Source organism: Mus pahari, chromosome 2, assembly GCF_900095145.1.
Source record: "Mus pahari chromosome 2, PAHARI_EIJ_v1.1, whole genome shotgun sequence".
In the NCBI taxonomy this organism is placed as follows: Eukaryota; Metazoa; Chordata; class Mammalia; order Rodentia; family Muridae; genus Mus; species Mus pahari.
In genome coordinates, this window is record NC_034591.1 from 124,062,467 (window position 1) to 124,069,653 (window position 7,187).

The window sequence follows — 7,187 nt, forward strand, 5'->3', positions numbered from 1 at the left end:
CTGATATTGATACATTCCTAGATACTGATATTGATACATTCCTAGATACTGATATTGATACATTCCTAGATACTGATATTGATACATTCCTAGATGGGAATACATTACATTACTCTAAACCAGTACCTATTACAAGTACTTTCAGATTTTCTGTCTTCAACAGATATCTACTAAGACTCTACACTGTTCTAAGTCTTTGGTACACAGAGAAATATTTGGTTTTTCTAGAAAGCATACATTGAAGATCACTTGAGTTAATACCAATGAGAACTATAAATAGTAGAAAAGTTAATATTTGAAATAAAAATAATGAAAGGCAACAGGTAATAACTATAGCAATATTTATAAATTAATTATAAATTAAGAAATGTATTGGTGTAATAATGTTTCAATAGTGAGTTATTTTATAATATGATAAAATAATAGCAAAGAAAATTATGAAAAATTAAATATATGCATATATTTCATGTATCAGTAATTGCAGATATGTATAACTAACGAGGATAGAAATTATGCCAGACTATCTTAAAACTCACTCTGTAGTCCATGTTGCTTCCAAATTTATAGTGATTCTCCTGCCTCAGTCTCTTGAGTAGTAGGCATGACCCACTAAGCCTGGCTGGCAAAAGAAGGCAATTCTCAAATCCAACTGGATAGAGTCACACTGGGAACACCAGAGGTCTCTGATCTTGGGCTGGCTATCTCAAAACACATTGTTCTGAGACCATTTATAATACCTCTTTTCCTAACATTAACTCCAAGATGGTCAACTGTGTAAATGTATTTTGAATACACTCAAGATATTGCAAATTCAACACTTCAAACGTGCATAAAAATCCCAGTACTGAGAAGGGGAAGTAGACATAAATTCCCACTCTTAACCAAGAAGCTCTTTATAATTTATATAAGCTGGGTTTTCTAATGTATCAACCACTCCCTGGTGCAAGCTCCATACACAGGAGGGGTTGTTTAACACAAAAAGGACTTCATATTTTGTGTAGTCTTTTCATTTCACTTTTCGTTTGTTTTGATTAATTTTCATCTATTAATTTTTTTTATTTTTGTGCTTTAGGTTTTTAGAGAGAGAGGACAGAGTTAAGTATGAAGATGTGTGGATAGAGAGATGGGGAGGAACTAGAGGGAGGAATAGAAGTCATGTGATCAAAATATATTGCACGAAAATTTTTAATAAAAAGAAAAATGAAGTGTACAGAATTTATGACATTAGTACTAAGATGCTAGGATGGTCTGGGTTGAGCTGAAAGAGAAGTATATTACACAAATATGATATGTCAAAGATACCAAGACCCCTCAAGAACCTAATAAGAGCTAAACTTCTCAGTATATGGCTGTAATCCCAGTACTTAGGAGGTGGTAGCAGAAGGGTCAGAAATTAGAGTCTGGCTTGTGCTGCACCAGAACTTCAAGACTTCAAGAGTGAACTGAAAAATGAATGTAGTAAAACCCTATATTAAAATCCCAGAAGGAGATGTACCTTGCCAGTTAAGCACTTGCAGCACATGGCAGATCCTGAGATCAAGCTCCAATGTGGAGGAATCTGGGTACCAGTACCTCGAATCCAGTGTTCAGACAAGTAAGGCTACAACTATTTTTCCAATACAATATGGCTCAAATCAAATGTGTTGTTATAGTAATGGGAAATGACTACAATGGAAGAGAAATGTGGTACTCTGAATAGGACTACCCCACTGACATACAGACTAATGAACTTGAATGCTTGGTCCATAGGGAATGGCACTGTTAAGAAGTATGACCTTGTTGGAGTAGGTGTGTTCTTGCTAGAGAAAGTGTGTCACTGTCAGGGCTGGCTTTGAGGTCTCCTATGCTCAAGTTGTGCCCAGTGTGACACACAGTCTCCTTCTGTGGATCAAGATATAAAATTCTCAGCTTCATCTACAGTGCCATGTCAGCCAGTATGCTACCATGCCTTCTGCCATGATAATACTGGACTAAACCTCCAAAACTGTAAGCCAGCTCCAATTAAATGCTGTCTTTTATAAGAGTTGTCTTGGTCATAGTGTCTCTTCACAGCAACAAAGACCAGAACTATAAAGTGGGGAATGAAAAAGATCAAAACAGTGACTTCTTACAAGATGCTTTTTAAACCTATAATATTTTCTCATAAAATATAATAATTCATATAGTATAGGAAATCCAATCTAGAATCCTACTCAATAAGTATATAGATACGGGGAGTAGAAGGTGAGATGCCTAGATCTACTATTTCTTACATAATTGCAGTTCCTTTGTGCTGAAAAATAAAAACGTCACTTATGGATGAGAACAGCTGTATTAAGGCAATACTTAGGTACATCAATAATACTTTATACAAAATGTTCCTTGTACATGAGCCACAAAAGGCAACCTGTGTTTATGATGCAAATTCAAACTCTGTACCAGCTTGATTGCTACAGGTTCAATGACTCTGGTATGTGGTGTCCTCATCATCAGGGTCTTATCATCATGTTCTGGATACTGCCTAGCTCTCAGAACACCAAAAACTTCTATCTATGCTATTAGAATATAAAAGTACTCAACAATCTTACCCAGATGTGAATCCTGTGAGCTACAGTAATAACTTACCTGCCAAGATATAACAACTGGTACAATAGTGGCACAGAGATTATGGAAATAACCAATTTATGATTGGACTTAAGGCCTATGCTGAAAAATGGAATTCATGTGTGCTACTGTTAACTGGGCCAAAACCTTGTGACTGGCTAGGCCATAGGTCGTAAGAGAGAATCTAACACTATTTACGCTGCTAAATGAACATGGTACTAAATTCTTATCTTCATGCCCATATATTTGTGCATTTCTCAACCCTTACATGAGAATTTTCTTTTTGCACTAGACAGAAATTAATACAGAGACCCACCACTGTGCCAAGACTAGGAGACTGGGTGCTGTTTAGCTATAAGTGGGGAATCTACCTCACTCTATCCCTGATGAGGCTCTGCAATCATCACTGCAGAGGAGGCAGAAAGATTGTTACAGATGAACATGATGATTATCTGCAGTGAAACATCATTGCTTGGATATGACAGGGTAGTTACGTAATAACTCACAGAGGCTATAAGTGCCGACAGAGACCTGCAGGGTATCAAGCCAGTCAAAATCCCAGCAAGGGTGGAAGGAGGACTCATGAAATTTCATCCTTAGGAGAAGATACTGGCAAGCCATGGCAGCTGGAAGAGGCTGTCGGTTTTCTTCAGGTATACGACCTTGTAAAGGCTGCCCATGCTTCAGTGGATGGTCATATATCCACACACATACAGACTCCTGTAAGTAGACTTGGTAGGTTTAAAAAACAAAGCAGAAGTTAGGAAGGAAAAGTGTCAGGGGGTAGGGGAGGGATTGAAAGAGATGGAAGGAAAGGAGAAAGAATGGAAGAGTGGATTTCACAAAACACACCAAATGCACATAGGAAGCTCTCCATTAAAAAAAGATGCAAAATCACAATTGAAATACTTACTGACCAAAGTTTTATTTTTCAATGTAAAAAAGAAAGGTAATTTTTTTTTTATTCTCATAATGAAAACTCAGGCTTGCAAAGTTGCAAAGATGTCGTAAGCTACCCTTTTCTCATTTCTCTCTCTTGGTGTTAAATCAGTCTGATTTTACATACCAGTTCTGGTAAATTTAGATATACTAAAATCTCAGATATTAACTGAAAATCAGCCTGTAGGTTCCCAGTACCTTTCAGCAGAACTCAGTATATTAGAACTATGCAGGGAATAGTCATTATCCTGAACTGACAAAAGAACAAAGTTACAATAGAATATGAACAATTATAACGGGAACAATACACCTTTATGTCAGAAGGCACCTCAGTAAATCTTTGCTCACTCTAAGCCTTGCACTGCACGGAAACACTAGTTTTTCTTGTTCAGACATTTAAATTCTTGTTCAAACATTTGATTATTTTTCAGGAGACTGTGGAATTCCTAAGGCCAGATATTATGTATTGTTTACTGGGATATAATTTTAAGAGCCTGGCATATTACAAATGCTCACTATGTACTTAACGAACCGATTAGTAGAATTACTGACTTAAAATTGAGGGTCACACAATTTGTTAAGAAGTTCCTCTTAAATAAAAATCCATGTTGCATCTAGTTCACCAGCTTTGGAAAATCTTGAATCTATATGCATCAACAACTTAGAGTCCAGTATGCATGAACAGTGGTGATGATGTTTGAGTGTGTGTCAATGATAATTAAATGTTCTTCTAAATTTTAATTTACTTTTCCCTGATATTTTATCTTCAACTTCCTTTGACTCTTGAGATATATATATATATCACTATATTAATATTATAAATTATATTTTATAATGTATATTATATTATATATAATATACTATTATTATTATAAATAATAAGATACATAATTTTAAGAATATCAGAGATGACCCCGGCCTGCCCCCACAGGGCATGGATGGGGCAGAAGATACCCAGATGGCCAGGGTGCTACTAAAATGAGCAAACAAGTGGTGGAGAAATGGAAGAGAAACAAAGGCAGAACAGTGAATGCATGATGAAGAAAGGCAGAACTGGAGACTCAAAGGTAGTGAGAAATAGCCTGATGTGAGTAGTCTGTGCTGCCACTTGGGGCCATGATGCAGTCCTGGCCAATGCTCCTACCAAGGTTCATGTCTGGGTCCATGGCCTTGCAGCAGCAAGGGAGGGGGTTGTCTGTGTTCATGTCTGTGACCCATGCTACCACCAATGCCCATGCAAAACCCTGGTCTGGACTGCTACCTGGGGCCATGTTGTTATCCATGGGCTATGCCCCACTCCTCACCCACTTTGGCACTTAGAAGAGCTAAAGATGAACCTACCCCTTACTTGGGCAGGTTGGAAGAGCTGCCCTCAAAACTGTAGGCTGCATCACTCAGGAGAGCGCCCCCTCTCTAGATCCTCACCTGGGCAGCACAGTAGAGCTGGCTGGTGGGCGCAGGAGAGCTGGCAGGCTGACCAACTCAGCTACCACCCAGGCCCAAATCCAGGACTTTGAGTTGACTTGCCCCAACATCTACCCCATCTGTGAATTGCTAGGGCCAGTTGTGCAGAACCAAGGCTGCAGGAACTCCACAACACAGGGTAACAGCAGAATATCCAATAAGAGTCCCAGTGAGGGTCCAGTATTGATAGTATAGCAGAAGTCAGAGGCCATGAACCAGACCATTGGCTCACTGTGATGAACATTTACAAGTAAAGCTGTGTGGGCAAAAGCATATATTATGTGACACACCTTAGCTTCCATAGCAGGATGCTTAATGTTTTATTTTAATATTTTCACTTTTTAATATTTTGCTTCCTTTTGCAAGGGCAGAGGGCAGATATCTACGGATGGGGAGATGAATGGGATTGGGGTGCATGATGCAAACTTCACAAAGAACCAATAAATAGCTTTTTTAAAGGAATATTTTTGGTCATGTATTCTTTAATCTTTTAGAATGTCTTACGTAACACAATATTTACATAATTTCCACCTATCCCTATGCCCCCTCTGATTTCTTCTAGGCCCACCAACTCCCTCCCAAATTTATAACATCTTCATTAACTCTTACATTACACACACACACACACATACACACACACACACACACAATGTATATGTGAGTTTCCAAGCCAGATAAGGTACAGTAGAGCATTGGCCATACCCCAGACATCTCTCAGAGATCTCCAAAGCTCCCTACCTAAATCAGGCTTGAGCTACTCCCTCCATAGAGACAAAGGCCATGCCATGATAAAGTCAGAAAACTGGCTTCAGAAACCGTGTAACCAGTGGTTCTAATCTAGCTGATAGGCATGGAAGGACCCTGCTCGCACTGCAGCACTTCCTCCCTTGTTTATTCCCAGGAGATTTTTCATATCTGCTGTACTCACCACTGCTGCCTGAGATTCTGCACACTGAGATCACTGGTGTCTGCTGCAGGCGGGGGGATGGGGATGGGGATGGGATTCATAATATATATATATATATATATATATATATATAACCTGCTGAGTCCATTTAATGTTGCTCGTGTGTGTGTGTGTGTGTGTGTGTGTGTGTGTGTGTGTGTGTGTGTGTGTGTGTGTGTGTGTGTGTGTGTGTGTGTGTGTGTGTGTGTGTGTGTGTGTGTGTGTGTGTGTGTGTATGTGTGTGTGTGTGTTGGATCTGACCACTTGGGATAACCTTTTAGGGCCAGGGCACCTGCTATCAGATAATGCCTTCTAAATATGACAGGAAAGAATCTGAACGCAGGAAACCTCAACAGTGTGGTCACTTAAATGAGACCTGCCTGTACAACAGCAACACAAGTTGGCACACCAGTGTGGATGGGGTAACTTTTACAAGGACCCACTCCTAGATGAAAGGCTACAATTAATGACTGCCAAAACAGCAATCGAGAATTTGTTCTAATCCATGCTATTCTTTGAGGTGGTACAGCATTGCTCTGTTTTAGTAGTATTGGTGCTAATCCACCAAGATATTCTTTCTTTCTCTCTCTCTCTCTCTCTCTCTCTCTCTCTCTCTCTCTCTCTGTTTTCCGACACAGGGTTTCTCTGTGTTGCCTTGGCTGTACTGGAACTCACTCCATAGACCAGGTTGGCCTTGAACTCAGAAATCCACCTGCCTCTGCCTCCCAAGGGCTGGAATTAAAGGCGTGTACCACCACTGCCCAGCCACCAAGATACATTTAAAGATCACTCTAGAAGAACTTTCAGGGTCACAGCAAAATTGAGGGAAAGAGACAAAGACTTCCCAAAGAATACCTCCCTCTGTCCACATATACTTACCTACTTTCCTGTTTGCAACAGCCCTAGCATAACGCAACAACTGATGTTCAAACACTGATATATCACAAGGTAATTGTTCTTATTACCCTCATTTATAGATGAGGGAAAATTCATAGATTTCTGGAAGTTCAGCAAATTACCAATGATGGAATACACAAAGAAATGAGTCAATGTGTGGCCATGAGCAGTATGTTTATAAACACTGGGCTACACTGTCTCACATCATTGTAGACCAGGTTTCACTAAATAGGAATATTTTTATCTTTGTTTTGAAATTCGGTTGCTCAGAATTCTGTCCTAGGAGTTTTCTGGAAAGATAAAAATATACAAATATATATAGGTTGTGGAGAAAGAGGAACACTCCTCCATTGCTGGT